The 20,669-nt window shown below is 43.8% G+C and overlaps 1 protein-coding gene across 1 annotated transcript in view; it reads left to right on the top strand.

Annotated features, from left to right (window-relative positions):
* LOC121549230 (synapse differentiation-inducing gene protein 1-like) overlaps positions 1-20,669 on the top strand; it is a 76,703-nt gene that overhangs the window by 22,051 nt on the left and 33,983 nt on the right. The gene's annotated exons all lie outside the window — the stretch shown is intronic.

Genomic DNA, 20,669 nt, shown 5'->3' with positions numbered 1-20,669 from the left:
ACCATGATAAGACAGTAGAGGAGTATGAGGTAAGACCAGAGCCATACTGTAGATAATGTGACCATGATAAGACAGTAGAGGAGTATGAGGTAAGACCAGAGCTTTACTGTAGCTAATGTGACCATGATAGACAGTAGAGGAGTATGAGGTAAGACCAGAGCTTTACTGTAGCTAATCTGACCATGATAGACAGTAGAGGAGTATGAGGTAAGACCAGATCTTTACTGTAGCTAATGTGACCATGATAGACAGTAGAGGAGTATGAGGTAAGACCAGAGCTTTACTGTAGATAATGTGACCATGATAGACAGTAGAGGAGTATGAGGTAAGACCAGATCTTTACTGTAGCTAATGTGACCATGATAGACAGTAGAGGAGTATGAGGTAAGACCAGAGCTTTACTGTAGCTAATGTGACCATGATAGACAGTAGAGGAGTATGAGGTAAGACCAGAGCTATACTGTAGCTAATGTGACCATGATAAGACAGTAGAGGAGTATGAGGTAAGACCAGAGCTTTACTGTAGCTAATGTGACCATGATAGACAATAGAGGAGTATGAGGTAAGACCAGAGCTATACTGTAGACAGTAGGTAGGGTATGTGGAGTATAAGGTAAGGATAAAGAAATACCTGCACACTGGTGTATCCTCCTGTAGTTTATTGCAACACATACACTACCAGTCAAAGGTTTGGACACACCTACACATTCAAGGGTTTTTCTTTATTTGTTCTATTTTATTTATATTGTAGAATAATAGTGAAGACATCAAAACTATGAAATAACACATATGGAATCATGTAGTAACCAAAAAAGTGTTAAACAAATCAAAATATATTTTATATTTGAGATTCTTCAAATAGGCACCCTTTGCCTTGATGACAGCTTTGCGCACTCTTGGCATTCTCTCAACCAGCTTCATGGAATGCATTTCAATTAACAGGTGTGCCTTCTTAAAAGTTAATTTGTGGAATTTCTTTCCCTCTTAATGCGTTTGAGCCAATCAGTTGTGTTGTGACAAGGTAGGGGGGTATACAGAAGATAGCCCTATTTGGTAAAAGACCAAGTCCATATTATGGCAAGAACAGCTCAAAAAAGCAAAGAGGAATGACAGTCTATCATTACTTTAAGACTTGAATCTCAGTCAATACGGACAAATTCAAGAACTTTTAAAGTTTCTTCAAGTGCTGTCGCAAAAACCATCAAGCGCTATGATGAAACTGGCTCTCATAAGGACCGCCACAGGAATGGAAGACCCAGAGATACCTCTGCTGCAGAGGATAAGTTCATTAGTGTTACCAGCCTCAGAAATTGCAGCCCAAATAAATGCTTCACAGAGTTCAAGTCACAGACACATCTCAACATCAACTGTTCAGAGGGGACTCTGTGTGGACTAAAGGACACCAATAAGAAGAAGAGACTGCTTGGGCCAAGAAACATGAGCAATGGACATTAGACCGGTGAAAATGTGTCCTTTGGTCTGGAGTCCAAATTTTAGATTTTTGGTTCCAACCGCCGTCTCTTTGTGAGACGCGGTGTGGGTGAACGGATGATCTCTGCATGTGTAGTTCCCATCGTGAAGCATGGAGGAGGAGGTGTGATGGTGTGGGAGTGCTTTGCTGGTGACACTGTCTGTGATTTATTTAGAATTCAAGGCACACTTAACCAGTGATACACCATCCCATCTGGTTTGGCCTTAGTAGGACTATCATTTGTTTTTCAACAGGACAATGACCCAACACACCTCCAGGCTGTGTAAGGGCTATTTTACCAAGAAGCAGAGGGATGGAGTGCTGCATCAGATGACCTGGCCTCCAGAATCCCCCGACCTCAACCCAATTGAGATGGTTTGGGATGAGTCAGACCGCAGAGTGAAGGAAAAGCAGCCAACAAGTGCTCAACATATGTGGGAACTCCTTCAAGACAGTTGGAAAAGCATTCCAGGTGAAACTGGTTGAGAGAATGCCAAGAGTGTGCAAAGCTGTCATCAAGGCAAAGGGTGGCTATTTGAAAAATTTCAAATATAAAATATATTTTGATTTGTTTAACACTTTTTTGGTTACTACATGATTCCATATGTGTTATTTCATAGTTTTGATCTCTTCACTATTATTCTACAATGCAGAAAATAGTCAAAATAAAGAAAAACCATTGAATGAGTAGGTGTGTCCAAACTTTTGATTGGTCATGTATTTCTTCCTTCTAAAAGACATTTGTTTGTCCCTTGCACCTGGACTATTGTTGGATGTACTCACTGTGGCTCTGGCGGTAGCTGGGCGAACCAGTGGGATTGGTTAAGGTTGGGCGATAGTGCAGAGCACTGGGCAGTATTCCAGGGAAGAGGGACTCTCTCTCTCTCTCTCTCTCTCTCTCTCTCTCTCTCTCTCTCTCTCTCTCTCTCTCTCTCTCTCTCTCTCTCTCTCTCTCTCTCTCTCTCTCTCTCTCTCTCTCTCTCTCTCTCTCTCTCTCTCTCTCTCTCTCTCTCTCTCTCTCTCTCTCTCTCTCTCACTCTCTCACTCACTCACTCACTCACTCACTCACTCACTCACTCACTCACTCACTCACTCACTCACTCACTCACTCACTCACTCACTCACTCACTCACTCACTCACTCACTCACTCACTCACTCACTCTCTCACGCTGACTGACTGGCTCTCTCTCTCTCTCTCTCTCTGACTGACTGACTGACTCTCTCTCTCTCTCACGCTGACTGACTGACTCTCTCTCTCTCTCTCTCTCTTAACTCAGAAAGCATTAATAATAGAAGGTGTAGCAAAACATTGTGTCTTATAACAAGCTGCTTTCCAGCATCTTCTTCCAAGTAGTGGACCAATGATATTACAGCTACCGGGCGCTTGACCAATGATATTGCAGCCATACTCCACGTTTAGACTGGGGTTCTCACCACTCTGCTCTCTACCTATGCTGTGTACAGTGAAGGAAAAAAGTATTTGATCCCCTAATGATTTTGTACGTTTGCCCACTGACAAAGACATGATCAGTCTATAATTGTAATGGTAGGTTTATTTGAACAGTGAGAGACAGAATAACAACAAAGAAATCCAGAAAAATGCATGTCAAAAATGTTATAAATTGATTTGCATTTTAATGAGGGAAATAAGTATTTGATCCCCTCTCAATCAGAAAGATTTCTGGCTCCCAGGTGTCTTTTATACAGGTATCGAGCTGAGATTAGGAGCACACTCTTAAAGGGAGTGCTCCTAATCTCAGTTTGTTACCTGTATAAAAGACACCTGTCCACAGAAGCAATCAATCAATCAGATTCCAAACTCTCCACCATGGCCAAGACCAAAGAGCTCTCCAAGGATGTCAGGGACAAGATTGTAGACCTACACAAGGCTGGAATGGGCTACAAGACCATCGCCAAGCAGCTTGGTGAGAATGTGACAACAGTTGGTGCGATTATTCGCAAATGGAAGAAACACAAAATAACTATCAATCTCCCTCGGCCTGGGGCTCCATGCAAGATCTCACCTCGTGGAGTTGCAATGATCATGAGAACGGTAAGGAATCAGCCCAGAACTACACGGGAGGATCTTGTCAATGATCTCAAGGCAGCTATGACCATTGTCACCAAGAAAACAATTGGTAACACACTACGCCGTGAAGGACTGAAATCCTGCAGCGCCCGCAAGGTCCCCCTGCTCAAGAAAGCACATATACAGGCCCGTCTGAAGTTTGCCAATGAACATCTGAATGATTCAGAGGAGAACTCTGTGAAAGTGTTGTGGTCAGATGAGACCAAAATCGAGCTCTTTGGCATCAACTCAACTCGCCGTGTTTGGAGGAGGAGGAATGCTGCCTATGTGCTTAGGGTCGTTGTCCTGTTGGAAGGTGAACCTTCGCCCCGGTCTGAGGTCCTGATCGCTCTGGAGCAGGTTTTCATCAAGGATCTCTCTGTACTTTGCTCCGTTCATCTTTTCCTCGATCCTAACTAGTCTCCCAGTCCCTGACACCAAAAAATGCAATCTTGGTTTCATCAGACCAGAGAATCTTGTTTCTCGTGGTTTGAGAGTCTTTAGGTGCCTTTTGGCAAACTCCAAGCGGGTTGTCATGTGCCTTTTACTGAGGAGTGGCTTCTGTCTGGTAAATTTACTATAAAGGCCTGATTGGTGGAGTGCTGCAGAGATGGTTGTCCTTCTGGAAAGTTCTCCCATCTCCACAGAGGAACTCTAGAGCTCTGTCAGAGTGACCATCGGTTCAGTTTGGCCGGGCGACTTCTTCTATTTAAGAATGATGGAGGCCACTGTTTTCTTGGAGACCCTCAATGCTCCAGAATTTTTTTGCTACCCTTCCCCAGATTTGTGCCTCAACACAGTCCTGTCTCTGAGCTCTACGGACAATTCCTTCGACCTCATGTCTTGGTTTTTGCTCTTACATGCACTGTCAACTGTGGGACCTATATAGACAGGTGTGTGCTTTTCCAAATCATGTCCAATCTATTGAATTTACCACAGGTGGACTCCAATCAAGTTGTAGAAACATCTCAAGGATGATCAATGGAAACAGGATGCACCTGAGCTCAATTTGAGTCTTTTTCTTTGTCATTATGTGGTATTGTGTGTAGATTGCTGAGGAAATTGTTTTATTTAATCCATTTTAGAATAAGGCTGTAATGTAAAAAATTTGGAAAAAGTCAAGGGGTCTGAATACTTTCCGAAGGCACTGTAGGTAGGTTGTTGAATTCGTCATTATGTCTGTCACGGATTCAATCCATACATTACCATTGATGTTCTCAGTTCTTACCCGCCCTATGTAGATCAACGTCCGGCTCAAGTCACCCATGATTGTCCAGTCTTGTAGTCCTGACATCCTCTACTCTATTTCACAGGGATTTTAGTGGGATGGACAAACAATAATGGATGGATAAAACTGGGGTCAGTTTTGGATCTAATTTGCAGTTTTTTGAGAGAGAATAATATTTTTCTCAGTTTTCTGGGCTTGTGATTCAAATGTAACAAATAACTATATTTGTATTAAAGAACTGTACAAGTGATACATTTGTGACATCATCAATATTAATATTATTTTTCTAACTGGCACAGTCATAGGATGCCACCTTTCTAACAAGTCAGTTCGTCAAATGAATGCCCTGCTAGAGCTGCCCCGGTCAAATGTAAGTGCTGTTACTGTGAAGTGGAAATGTCTAGGAGCAACAACAGCTCAGCCGCGAAGTGGTAGGCCACACAAGCTCCTACTACTACACTGGCTCTGATGCTCTTCGGATGTGGCAGGGCTTGCAAACTATCATGGATTACAAAGGGAAACCCAGCCGCGAGCTGTGCAGTGACGCAAGCCTACAGTTGGGAAAAAAAGTATTTAGTCAGCCACCAATTGTGCAAGTTCTCCCACTTAAAAAGATGAGAGAGGCCTGTAATTTTCATCATAGGTACAAGTCAACTATGACAGACAAATTGAGAAAAAAATATCCAGAAAATCACATTGTAGGATTTTTAATTAATTTATTTGCAAATTATGGTGGAAAATAAGTATTTGGTCACCTACAAACAAGCAAGATTTCTGGCTCTCACAGACCTGTAACTTCTTCATTAAGAGGCTCCTCTGTACATGTCCAGGCCCGTCTGAAGTTTGCTAGAGTGCATTTGGATGATCCAGAAGAGGATTGGGAGAATGTCATATGGTCAGATGAAACCAAAATAGAACTTTTTGGTAAAAACTCAACTCGTCGTGTTTGGAGGACAAAGAATGCTGAGTTGCATCCAAAGAACACCATACCTACTGTGAAGCATGGGGGTGGAAACATCATGCTTTGGGGCTGTTTTTCTGCAAAGGGACCAGGACGACTGATCCGTGTAAAGGAAAGAATGAATGGGGCCATGTATCGTGAGATTTGAGTGAAAACCTCCTTCCATCAGCAAGGGCATTGAAGATGAAACGTGGCTGGGTCTTTCAGCATGACAATGATCCCAAACACAGCGCCCGGGCAACGAAGGAGTGGCTTCGTAAGAAGCATTTCAAGGTCCTGGAGTGGCCTAGCCAGTCTCCAGATCTCAACCCCATAGAAAATCTTTGGAGGGAGTTGAAAGTCCGTGTTGCCCAGCGACAGCCCCAAAACATCACTGCTCTAGAGGAGATCTGCATGGAGGAATGGGCCAAAATACCAGCAACCAAAACGTTTGACCTGTGTCATTGCCAACAAAGGGTATATAACAAAGTATTGAGAAACTTTTGTTATTGACCAAATACTTATTTTCCACCATAATTTGCTAATAAATTCATAAAAAATCCTACAATGTGATTTTCTGGAATTTCTTTTCTCATTTTGTCTGTCATAGTTGACGTGTACCTATGATGAAAATTACAGGCCTCTCTCATCTTTTTAAGTGGGAGAACTTGCACAATTGGTGGCTGACTAAATACTTTTTTCCCCCACTGTATATACCTTCTATGCTTGCTTCGAGGCAAGCAACACTGAACCATGCATGAGAGCACCAGCTGTTCCGGACAACTCTCTGAGCACGCTCTCCATAGCCGATGTGAGTAAGACCTTTAAACAGGTTAACATTCACAAGACCGCAGGGCCAGACGGATTACCAGGACATGTACTCAGAGCATGCGCTGACCAGCTGGCAAGTGTCTTCACTGACACTTTAAACCTCTCCCTGACCCATGTTTCAAGCAGTCCCTTTGGACACTATCATCCCAGAAACCCTAGACCCACCCCAATTTGCATACTGCCCCAACAGATCCACAGATGATGCGATCTCTATTGCACTCCGCACTGCCCTTTCCCACCTGGACAAAAGGAACACCTATGTGAGAATGATGTTGTTTGACTATTGCTCAGCATTTAACACCATAGTGCCCTCCAAGCTCATCACTAAGCTAAGGACCCTGGGATAAAACACCTCCCTCTGCAACTGGATCCTGGACTTCTTGTCGGGCCGCCCCCAGGTGGTGAGAGTAGGCAACAACACATCCGCCACGATGATCCTCAACACCAGGTCCCCTCAGAGGTGCGTGCTTAGTCCCCTCCTGTACTTCCTGTTTATCCATGACTACGTGGCCGTGCACGACTCCAACACCATCATTAAGTTTGCAGACGACACAACGGTGGTAGGCCTGATCACCGACGACGATGAGACAGCCTACAGGGAGGAGGTCAGAGACCTGGCAGTGTGGTGCAAGGACAACAACTTCTCCTTCAACGTCAGCAAGACAAAGAAGCTGATCGTGGACTACAGGAAATGGATGGCCGAGCCGGCCCCCACCCACATTGACGGGGCTGTAGTAGAGCAAGTCGAGATCTTCAAGTTCACTAAGGAATTATCATTGTCCACATACACCCACACATTCGTGAAGAGTAGTTAAATCATGGTAAAAAGAAAGAGGACATGACAACAGCTCCCCCTCATGGGGCAGGAAATATTCGGCCCTCGGATCTTCAAAGAGTTGTACAGCTGCACCATTGAGAGCATCTTGACTGGCTGTATCACCGCTTGGTATGGCAACTGCTTAGCCTCCAACCGGAAGGCGCTACAGAGGGTAGTGTTTATTACCCAGTACATCCTGGGGCCCGAGCTCCCTGCCATCCAGGACATCTGTACCAGGCCCTACAAATTGTCAGACTCCAGCCACCCATGTCATAGACTGTTCTCTCTGCTACCGGATGGCAAGCGGTACTGATGCACCAAGTTTGGAACCAAAAGGACCCTGAACCTCTTCTAGCCCCCAAGCCATAAGACTAATAAATAGTTAGTTAACTAATAGCTACCCGGACTATCTGCATTTACCTTTTTTGCACTAACTCTTTTGACTAATCAGCTACGCTGCTATAACTGTTTATTATCTATCCTGTTGCCTAGTCCCTACCTAAATGTACATATTGACCTCAATTACCTCATACCCCTGCACATTGACTCGGTACTGGTACCCCGTGTATATAGCCAGGTTATCGTTACTCATTGTGAATTTATTGATTGTGTTATAATTTTTCATTATTCTATTAATTAAATATATATATATATTGTTGGGAAGGGCCTGTAAGTAAGCATTTCACAGTCTATGTGACAAATACAGTGAGAGAGAGAGAGAGAGAGAGAGAGAGAGAGAGAGAGAGAGAGAGAGAGAGAGAGAGAGAGAGAGAGAGAGAGAGAGAGAGAGAGAGAGAGAGAGAGAGAGAGAGAGAGAGAGAGAGAGAGAGAGAGAGAGAGGCGCTAAAACGAAATAGCACAAAATGTTGAGATGCTTTTAGATGTGTGAGACTGAGACTCAGAGGAATAAGGGTCTGGGGCTGTTTTTCATGGTTCGGGTTAGGCCCTTTAGTTCCAGTGAAGGGAAATGCCACAGCATACAATGACATTGTAGACGATTCTGTGCTTCCAACTTTGTGGCAACAGTTTGGGGGAAGGCCCTTTCCTGTTTCAGAATTACAATGCCCCCTTGCACCAAGCGAGGTCCATACAGAAATGGTTTGTCGAGATCGGTGTGAAAGAACTTGACTGGCCTGCACAGAGCCCTGACCTCAACCCCATCGAACACCTTTGGGATTAATTGGAACGCCGACTGCGAGCCAGGTCCAACATCAGTGCCCGACATCACTAATGCTCTTGTGGCTGAATGGAAGCACGTCCCCACAGCAATGTTCCCACATCTAGTGGAAAGGCTTGGAGGCTTGGAGGCTGTTGTAGCAGCAAAGGGGGGACCAACTCCATATTAATGCCCATGGTTTTAGAATGAGATTTTCAACGAGCAGGTGTCCACATACTTTTGGTCATGTAGTGTTCTTTACATTGTTCGCGAGATGAGTCATAATATCACTATAATCTGAGTGTTAATTTTCTTATATTGCTTTCATTTCAGTGCATCTAATTTGTAAACATTTCAACTGTATCAAATTATAACTTTTTCCAATTCCACAAAAAAATTGATGTAAGTATCCAGTATCTTGTGATGTAAGTATCCAGATGATGTGTTAAATCCCTGGTGCAACAGAAAGACAACGTATTCCATTTCAGCCATTACCAGGGTGTGTTTGACAAGTCATTACAAACAGTTCTGCGGTTGTAACGTTAACGTGTCCACGTACATTTGGTCATGCAGTTTATTTGTCTGCCACACCATTTCCAATGCATTACATTTGCATTTATAGGCAGCTTTCAGATTTCCATTTCTTAGATGGAAATGTTTTTTTTATGTTCTGCGAATGCAGTGATTTTTTTCATGGAAATGGCCCTGCTCCAACTCCAATCTCTTGCTTCTGGCAATTTCCAAAAAAACACAGACACACTCCAATCAATTCACCAGAGCAATTCTGAGATCAATACAGGAAGTGTCCCAAATATTGTCCCTATAATGAGCTATAGGGCTCTGGTCAAAAGGAGTGCAGCGAACAGGGTGCTGTTTGGGACACTTCCTGTATTGGAACGCAACCACATAAATCAATTTTGAAACAGATTCATTAAAAAATTAGCTTTTCTCTGTTCTCTGGTGCAGCGTTTGATCAGAACTGGTTTGGAAAGGGGAAGAAACGGTACAGTTATCCATTCTGTCTAAATCTAAAAGGGTTGTGAATGGACCTGACGTCTTCAGAGAATCTAAAATGTTCCTCGCTCCGTCGCTCACATTTCATTCCATTACAGGCAGCGAGACCATCCCAGCGAAATCATTCAGGGATATATCCCCCCCCCCCATCCCCCATTTCTCATTTAGCAGTAAATGACGAACCAATCGTTCTGTGCCAGTTGTAATCTCTCAGATCATTTGGGTTTGGCATCGAGAGGGACGGTCTGTTGCATTTCAATGGCCTTCGGTTATTGGTGACATATAAATAAAATGAAATTATTATTTGTCACATGCGCCGAATACAACAGGTGTAGTAGACCTTACCGTGAAATGCTTACTTACAAGCCCTTAACCATCAATGCAGTTCAAGAAATAGAGTTAAGAAAATATTTACTAAATTAAAGTAAAAAAATCTAATAAAAAGTAACACAATAAAATAACAATAACGAGGCTATATGCAGGGGGTGCCGGTACCGAGTCAATGTGCGGGGTTACAGGTTAGTCGAGGTAATTTGTACATGTAGGTAGGGGTAAAGTAACACTTTGAGTGTTGGGTTGCTGTCTCTTCCTTGTATATTAGTTGTAAGAGGACAACGTACTCAGGTTTTCCCAGGAAACAATGAGTAGTATACTTGTTTATTTATTTATGTATTTATTTTTTAGCAGACGCTCTTATCCAGAGCGACTTACAGGAGCAATTAGGGTTAAGTGCCTTGCTCAAGGGCACATCGACAGATTTTTCACCTAGTCGGCTCTGGGATTAGAACCAGCGACCTTTCAGTTACTGGCACAACGCTCTTAACCACCAAGCTACCTGCCGCCCCAATATTGATTTGGAGGGCTGATACTATCAGTGTAGCCTCCACTCAGAAAGAGATTTGAGTACAAAATGCTCTCCTCAATGCTCTCCTCTCCAAATGTTCTCTGCACTCTGCAAATTTCACATCACACGCTAGTAAACAGTAGAAGTACACAAAAATGTATGCACGCATGACTGTAAGTCGCTTTGGATAAAAGCGTCTGCTAAATGGCATATTATTATTATTATTATAAGTAAACCTCACATGCATTCTCCATGCTTCACACAAACACTCACAACTCCCACACGTTCTCATTCAGCTATCACAAACCCTCCTGCATATAGAGCAACACTAGTAAACAAACACTTCCTCATTCCCTTGTTGGTAGTGTGTCATCTTGAATTACATGTACAGTCAGGTGGTGGAAAAAGTACCCAATTGTCATACTTGAGTAAAAGTAAAGATACCTTTTAATAGAAAATGACTCAAGTAAAAGTGAAAGTCACCAAGTAAAATACTACTTGAGTAAAAATATAAAAGTCTTTGGTTATAAATATACTTAAGTATCAAAAGTAAAAGTAAAAATATGAATCATTTTAAATTTACGGATAGCCAGGGGCGCAATCCAACACTCACATAATTTACAAACGAAGCATCTGTGTTTAGTGAGTCCACCAGATCAGAGGCAGTAGGGATGAACAGGGATGTTCTCTTGATAAGTGCGTGAATTGGAAAATGTAACAAGTACTTTTGGGTGTCAGGGAAAATGGATGGAGTAAATAGTACATTATTTTCTTTAGGAATGTAGTGAAGTAAAAGTATAATTTTTCAAAAATATAAATAGTAAAGTACAGATACCCCCAAAAATACTTAAGTAGTACTTTAAAGTATTTTTACTTAAGTACTTTACACCACTGCTCAAGTTGGCCAATCTTTCAGCACAAGTTGGTGAGGGAGAGAGAGTGAGAGAGAATTAGGCAGATACCAGCTAATTATCAAAATTCAGAAAAAAAAGGCATCAAATTCTACAACCACCTAAAAGGAAGCAATTCCCAAACCTTCCATAACAAAGCCATCACCTACAGAGAGATGAACTTGGAGAAGAGTCCCCTAAGTAAGCTGGTCCTGGGGTTCTGTTCACAAACACAAACAGACCCCACAGAGCCCCAGGACAGCAACAGCAACACAATTAGAACCAACCAAATCATGAGAAAACAAAATAAAATATTGACACATTGGAAAGAATTAACCAAACAACAGAGTAAACTGGAATACTATTTGGCCCTAAACAGAGAGTACACAGTGGCAGAATACCTGACCACAGTGACTGACCCAAAATAAAGGACTCAGTGAGCATAGCCTTGCTATTGAGAAAGGCCACCATAGGCAGACCTGGCTCTCAAGAGAAGAAAGGCTATGTGCACACTGCCCACAAAATGAGGTGGAAACTGATGTATGACCATATTAGAGACACATATTTCCCTCAGATTACACAGACCCACAAAGAATTCGAAAACGAATCCAATTTTGATAAACTCCCATATCTATTGGGTGAAATACCACAGTGTGCCATCACAGCAGCAATATGTGTGACCTGTTGCCGCAAGAAAATGTCACGATCGTCGAAGGAGGAGGACCAAGGCGCAGCGTGGAATGCAAACATATTTTATTTATTTAATGAATGCACGAACAAAACAACAAACGAAAACGTGACGTCCTCGGTCTAACACAAACCAACACGGAACAAGATCCCACAAACACTGTGGGAAAACTGGCTGCTAAAGTATGGTTCTTAATCAGAGACAACAAGCAACAGCTGATACACGTTGCCTCTGATTGAGAACCACACTGGCCAACATAGAAATACAACTGACTAGAACAGAAACACATGAAAACTCACACCCTGGCTCAACATACTAGAGTCCCCAGAGCCAGGGTGTGACAGTACCCCCCCCCCAAAGGCGCGGACTCCGACCGCGCCAACCAAACACCATAGGGGAGGGACCGGGTGGGCACTCCGCCTTGGCGGCGGATCCGGCTCCGGGCATGATCCCCACTCCCTCTCTAACCCCCCAAAGTACCCCTGGTCCGGTCTGGCCCTGCTGGCCGGAGCTGGACTGAACACTGGTGGAGCGGATTGCTCTAGCTCCGGCGTGGAGCAGTTGACCGGTACCGGACCAGGCACCGGTGGAACAGGCACGGGCTGTGCCGGACTGACGACGCACACCACTGGCTTGGTGTGGGGAGCAGGAACAGGGCGAGCCGGGCTGGCGACGTGCACCATAGGCTTGGTGCGGGGAGCAGGAGCGGGCCGGACCGGGCTGACGAAGCGCACCACTGACTTGGTGCAGAGAGCAGGAATGGACTGGGCCGGGCTGGCGACGCGCACCACTGACTTGGTGTGGGGAGCAGGAACAGGGCGAGCCGGGCTGGCGACGTGCACCATAGGCTTGGTGCGGGGAGCAGGAGCGGGCCGGACCGGCTGACGAAGCGCACCACTGACTTGGTGCAGAGAGCAGGAATGGACTGGGCCGGGCTGGCGACGCGCACCACTGACTTGGTGCGGGAGCAGGAACAGGCCGGGCCGGGTTGGCGACGCGCACCATAGGCTTGGTGCGGGGAGCAGGAACAGGCCGGGCCGGGCTGGCGACGCGCACCATAGGCTTGGTGCGGGGAGCAGGAACAGGCCGGGCCGGGCTGGCGAACGTGCACCATAGGCTTGGTGCGGGGAGCAGGAGCGGGCCGGACCGGGCTGACGAAGCGCACCACTGACTTGGTGCAGAGAGCAGGAATGGACTGGGCCGGGCTGGCGACGCGCACCACTGACTTGGTGCGGGGAGCAGGAACAGGCCGGGCCGGGTTGGCGACGCGCACCATAGGCTTGGTGCGGGGAGCAGGAACAGGCCGGGCCGGGCTGGCGACGCGCACCATAGGCTTGGTGCGGGGAGCAGGAACAGGCCGGGCCGGGCTGGCGACGCGCACCATAGGCTCGGTGCGGGGAGCAGGAACAGGCCGGGCCGGGCTGACGACACGCACCACAGGCTCGATTTGAGGAACAGGAACAGGCCGGACCGTACTGGGGACACACACCACTGGCCCTACGCAGGGATCAGGAACGGGCCGGACCGGACTGGTAACACACCCCAGTACCTCTCGCCGTGCCTCTACACTTTCCCTCTCCTCTGTGACCAGTGGCCCCCTTAACCTGGCGGCCTCCTCTGCAAACCCGCTGGACCGCTCCATCGCGGGCTCCTGCTTCCCCGTCATCCACGGCGTGAGCCCCCCCCCTAAAAAATGTCTGGGTGTCTCTCCTCCCCATGGACCAAGCCTCCCTATCTCTCGCCAGACTCTTCCTCCACTGCTCCAAAGTCCAACCACTCTGCTCTTTATTTGGCTTGACCCAGTCGAGACTCTTCCTCCACTGCTCCCAAGTCCACCCTCTCTGCTCTTCACTAGGCTTGACCCAGTCGAGGTTGCCACGGAGATCCGCTAGCGATTCCCCTGGCGATGGCTCCTGGACACGCTGCTTGGTCCAGTTTTGGTGGGATCTTCTGTCACGATCGTCGAAGGAGGAGGACCAAGGCGCAGCGTGGAATGCAAACATATTTTATTTATTTAATGAATGCACGAACAAAACAACAAACGAAAACGTGACGTCCTCGGTCTAACACAAACCAACACGGAACAAGATCCCACAAACACTGTGGGAAAACTGGCTGCTAAAGTATGGTTCTCAATCAGAGACAACAAGCAACAGCTGATACACGTTGCCTCTGATTGAGAACCACACTGGCCAACATAGAAATACAACTGACTAGAACAGAAACACATGAAAACTCACACCCTGGCTCAACATACTAGAGTCCCCAGAGCCAGGGCGTGACAGAAAAAGGCAACCAGTGAAAAACAAACACCATTGTAGATACAACCCATAATTATGTTGATTTATTTTCCCTTTTGTACTTTAACCTCTTAAGGATCTGACCCTTTTTTTCAATTTTCGCCTAAAATGACATCCCCATAGTTATACACTAACTTTCACACATCTAGATGGCCGGGTGGGGCGGGGTGTGGAGCCAGAGACAGCAGGGGTTCAAACTGTAGAACCCAGTTCCTATATTTGAATATAAAAATGAATTTTATCAAACAAAACTATGCTACGTTTTATCTCTGGGACCCTTAGGATGACAAATCAGAGCAAGATTACTGAATGTAAGTACATTATTTACCTTCAGAGGTGAATGTATCACACTATTTGCCGTGGTAAGTTTTTTTGTTGTTCTGCACTCTCCTCAAACAATAGCATGGTCTTTTTTTCACTGTAATAGCTACTGTAAATTGGACAGTGCAGTTAGATTAACAAGAATTTAAGCTTTCTGCCCATATAAGACATGTCTATGTCCTGGAAAGTTTGCTGTTACTTACAACAGTCATGCTAATCACATTAGCGCACGTTAGCTCAACCGTCCCGTATACGGGAAACCGATCCCGTAGAGGTTAACTATTTGCACACCGTTATAACACTGTATATAGACATACTATGACATTTGAAATGTCTCTATTCCTTTGGAATGTATTGTAATGTAGTGTAATGCTTACCGTTCATTTTGTATTGTTTATTGTCTACTTCACTTGCTTTGACAATGTAAACATATGTTTCCCATGCCAATAAAGCTGTTTGAATTCAATTGAATTGAGAGAGAGAGTCAGTCACTAAGTAGAAAACGCCTAGAATAATTGAATATGGTAATGCCCCCAAAACACATATCTTTAATGTGTATCAAGTATCAAGAAAGACAATGTTACGATCCAAACGAGACAATGTTTTGGTCGCAAAGTCTGACGACTTATCATTCCACAGAACAGTCAATTAACATGCAGCATTTCATGATGGGTACTTGTGATGTGTCAGGCATCCAGGTCTGACATTGTGTGACCCTCTCGTATCCCTCCAGTTCCTCTTTGATTCAAATAATTTTCGGTCTGTCAAAGACGGTAAAATTAGGTACTTTTATGTCACAGCCGTCACCTAGAGGGCTCGTCAGATTCTTGTCATCTCATCTCTTGTCCTTGTTGATTTTGCTCTCTGATTGGCTGATGTGAATTTGCAATATGGCAGCTGATTGGCTGTGAATGTCTAATGTGACTGCTAATTGGCTGTGAATGTCTAATATGACTGCTGATTGGTTGTGAATGTGTAATATGACTGCTGATTGGTTGTGAATGTGTAATACGTAAAATGTATGCATGCATGACTGTAAGTCTCTTTGGATAAAAGTGTCTGCTAAATATCATATATTATTATTATTAATACAACTGATTGGTATCTTAAGTCAGGTCTGACACTGTCTGATTGGTTATGCATGAGGAATATGTCTGTTGATTGGCTGAGTTGAATGTGTAATATGGCTTCCGTGACAGGCCATATCGCCACGGCCAGCGGCTAATCAATTACCTACCAAATTATTAAACAATCGTTTCTCTGTAATGCCAAGGCAATCTCAGTAAGATGGATATTACACTAATCATACACGGCAGGGTTGTGTGTGTGTGTGTAAGTGTGTGTGTGTGTGTGTGTGTGTGTAAGTGTGTGTAAGTGTGTGTGTCCTTCACTTAGGTAACTACACCGGTAAAATTAAGTGTTTTGTAACAATAAAACTAGTGGCAACTGAGACTTTGCTGGAGTTTTGAAACAGATGGGTGTAAAGGGGTTATGAGACATGAAATGGTGTGTCGTAACACCACTTAATCAAGAGTTGCGCAACACCTTGCCAGGGACTGGGAGCACTAACCAGAAAAGGTTGAAAACACTGTGATGGTGTTTCGAGTCCTGTTGAGTGCAGAATTAGATCCCTTCTTCTGGAGTTCCCAAACACTGTGTATTCCCTGCTCTTATATGGTTGGTTAACTCCAAAAGGTCACATTTACAGTGTTATGCTCAAACAAAGGACACGAGAAAATATAGTTTGGTGAAAAATACTAATTAATACATTTGTCCATGGTAATAAATCATGAGTATAAAAATAACTGTTTTAAGACATTATTTTGAAGCTTCAAATGCTTTATATTTTCTTTGCAAATGATCAAATGACAACAAAAACATTAACAGGTCTTTCACATTTTTTATATTGATAAAGTAAGACAGTTCAAAGATCTGTGAGGTAATTATCATATTCTTCGATATCAACAGAAATATGTCATTTATATTTCACATTCATAGAAAAAAATGCAAACAGGAAGTTTCGGTACAATTTTATAAATGCCGACAGATCATTTGTTTTGTTCGACATGGTGGGATCTTTTTGCGTCAGTAAAATTAATTATGCGAGAAATGGTGGTGGAGACACCATTATATATATTATCAGACTGTATATATAATATCCGACTGTATATATAATATCCGACTGTATATATAATATCAGACTGTATATATAATATCAGACTGGATATATCATATCAGACTGTATATATAATATCAGACTGGATATATCATATCAGACTGTATATATAATATCAGACTGTATATATCATATCAGACTGTATATATCATATCAGACTGTATATATAATATCAGACTGTATATATAATATCAGACTGTATATATAATATCAGACTGGATATATCATATCAGACTGTATATATCATATCAGACTGTATATATCATATCAGACTGTATATATAATATCAGACTGTATATATAGTGGTCTTTGTGTCGCGGAACATTTGGTTGTCAATATACAGTTTATCGACTACGAGAGCAACACGCTTCCCTTTTAATTTATTTTCCTTGAAGATTGGGTACAGAACTTTGCGCCGTTCTGCAATCTCCCTCGGGAACTGATCATTTTTGCCTATTTTCGTGCCAGCAAGTCTTTTACCTAGGCTTTAAAACCATTACTTTATCATTAAAGAAAGCAAATTTGGCAACGATTGGATGCTCATATCTCTGTCCTCTTTGTCCGAAACGGTGTACATGTTCGAGTTGGATTTTATCGACAGCATAGAGTGGGATTTGAAGCGCTGTAAGAAAGAAGTCCTTCACAATGTTTTCGGTAACCTCTCATTATTTTTCTTGGAAACCCGTAAGTACTAGATTTTCTCTCATTGATCTAGTCTGTATGTCTAGTAAGGGTTCTCTCAGAAAGTTGTTCTCCTTTTTAAGTTCCCTAACGTCCGTTTCTATCTTAGTGACTGTCCCTTTTAACTTTTTTGTATCGTTCTCCATTATCGCAGCTTTTCCGTCACTCATTTCAAGACTCGCCTTCAACTCCTTTACATGCTTACTGACCAACTCTAGTATGCCCAGTTTGTCATTTATCGACTTCAACAGATCGCTTTCCACACTTACCAGTCCCAGTGGTGAAAAGCATAAATCATCTGTTTCCGTCGAGGAGTCGCGTTCTCTCTTGGAGATTGATTCTCCTCGTTTATCCTCCGTCATGTTTGAGTGTTGCGTGTTGTTGTAATATTTGTCGATACATTTCTCTAGCCTTATGATTTGTTTTGTGTTATTATCCAGATTGAATGTTATTACCCACGAGTATATGAAGTGCTAATATGTATTCTAACTTACTGATATTTAATATTACGTTTTGATCTTGAGGTGATTCGCACCGCTGTGTGTTCAATACGCCATTTTGTCACCTAGCTAGCTAGCTAACAGTACACTTTAACTTGAAATGAAACCACTTTCTGTAAAAAATTAGAAACGTGTAATATCTGAAAATGTAGCTAGCTAGACTATCTTACCCGTATACATCACGTATACGCGTCTCCCTGTCACGGATGCCATGGTTGCCCTTAGTATGAAGATGTAATCTGGAGACAGGTGTTTTCTCCATCTCCTTAGCTATCATACTCTAATTCCACTGATTTCAAAACTCGGTCCTACAGAAAGTGGAGAGCAACACTTATGCAGCTCTACTACACGATACATAAAAAAAAAAAGCAGTGTTAGACAGGATTACCTTTAACATACTGACCAGCTCAGACAGACAGAAGCGTGCTATATGGCAGACCAATCCGAACTCCTCTCTCGGCATGCCCAGCCCACTCATTATCTCAGCCAGTCATGGCTAGCGGGAAGGCTGCTGTCTTTTTCTGAACCAACTAGGCTCGTAATTTAACAATTTAATTCGTATTTACAGATGGCATACAAGTTTGTTATTAAGGCACCTGAAAGTTCACATGTTCCAGAAGGCATTTCTGTCCAAAAAAAATGCATTTTAATTTTTTTTTAAATGTTTACATTCAAATGACTCTCCTGTGAAGTAGTGATCCACGACATACGCCTAGTTTCCTGAAACGAGTCACGTATATCATATTAGGCTGTATATAGCATATAAATTAAAATGTTATTGGTCACATACACATATTTAGAAGATGTTATTGCGGGTGTAGCGAAATGCTCCAGCAGTGCAGTAGTATCAAATCACAAATCTGTAGCTCAGCTGGTAGAGCATGGAGCTTGTAACGCTAAGGTAGTGGGTTCAATCCCCGGGACCACCCATACACAAAAAAAATAAAAAAATATGCACGCAAGACTGTAAGTCGCTTTGGATAAAAGTGTCTGCTAAATGGCATATTATATTATATTAACAATACACACAAATCTAAAAGGACGAGCAATGTCAGAGGGCATTGACTAAAATACAGTAGAATAGAATACAGTATATAAATATGAGATGAGTAAAGCAGTATGTAAACATTATTAAAGTGACTAGTGTTCCATTAGTAAAGTGACCAGTGATTTCATGTCTATGTACATAGGGCATCAGCCTCTAAGGTGAAGGGTTGAGTAACCAGGTGGGAGTGATGGCTAGTTAACAGTCTGATGGCCTTGAGATTAAAAAACAGATTCTGTCTCTCGGTGCCAGCTTTGATACACCTGTACTGACCTCACCTTCTGGATGATGGCGGGGTGAACAGGCCGTGGCTCGTGTGGTTGATGTCCTTGATGATGTTTTTGGCCTTGTTGTGACATCGGGTGCTGTAGGTGTCCCGGAGGGCAGGCAGTGTGCCCCCGGTTATGCGTTGGGCAAACCTCACCACCCTCTGGAGAGCCCTGCGGTTGTGGGCGGTACAGTTGCCATACCAGGTGGTGATACAGCCCGACAGGATGCTCTCAATTGTGGGTCTGTAAAAGTTTGTGAGGGTTTAGGGGCCGGGCCGAATTTCTTCAGCCTCCTGAGATTAAAGAGGAGCTGTTGCGCCTTCTTCACCACACTGTCTGTGTGGGTGGACCATTTTCAGATTGTCAGTGATGTGTACGCCGAGGAACTTGAAGCTTTCCACCTTCTCCACTGCGGTCCCGTCGATGTGGACGGGGGCGTGCTCCCTCTGCTGTCTCCTGAAGTCCACGATCAGCTCCTTCATTTTGCTGACGTTGAGGGAGAGGTTATTTTCCTGGCACCACTCCGCCAGGGCCCTCACCTCCTCCCTGTAGGCTGTCTCGTCATTGTTGGTATTCAAGCCTACTACTGTTGTGTCATCTGCAAACTTGATGATTGAGTTGGAGGCGTGCTTGGCCATGCAGTCATGGGTGAACAGGGAGTACAGAGTGAGCTGAGCACACACCATTGTGGGGCCCCAGTGTTGAGGATTAGCGTGGCGGAGGTGTTGTTTCCTACCTTCACCACCTGGGGGCGGCCCGTCAGGAAGTCCAGGACCCAGTAGCACAGAGCAGGGTTCAGACCCAGGGCCCAGAGCTTAGTGATGAGCTTGGAGGGTACTATGGTGTTGAAGGCTGAGCTATAGTCAATGAACAGCATTCTTACATAGGTATTCGTCTTGTCCAGATGGGATAGGGCAGTGTGCAGTGCGATGACGATTGCATCGTCTGTGGATCTATTGGGGCGGTATGCAAATTGAGTGGGTCTAGGGTGGCAGGTAAGGTAGAGATGATATGATCCTTAACTAGCCTCTCAAAGCACTTCATGATGACAGAGGTGAGTGCTATGGGGCAATAGTCATTTAGTTCAGTTACCTTTGCTTTCTTGGGTACAGGAACAATGGTGGACATCTTGAAGCAAGTGGGGACAGCAGACTAGGATAGGGAGAGATTGAATATGCCTGTAAACACTCATATCAGACTGTATATATCATTTCAGACCGTATATATCATATCAGACTGTATATATCATATCAGACTGTATATATCATATCAGGCTGTATAAACCATATCAGGCTGTATAAATCATATCAGGCTGTATACTGTATATCATATCAGACTGTATATATCATATCAGGCTGTATAAATCATATCAGGCTGTATATATCATATCAGACTGTATATATCATATCAGGCTGTATAAATCATATCA

The sequence above is a fragment of the Coregonus clupeaformis genome, chromosome 33 (genome assembly GCF_020615455.1).
Source record: "Coregonus clupeaformis isolate EN_2021a chromosome 33, ASM2061545v1, whole genome shotgun sequence".
NCBI classification, from domain to species: Eukaryota; Metazoa; Chordata; class Actinopteri; order Salmoniformes; family Salmonidae; genus Coregonus; species Coregonus clupeaformis.
Note: the sequence above shows the minus strand (reverse complement) of the source record. Positions and strands in the feature narration are given on the sequence as shown.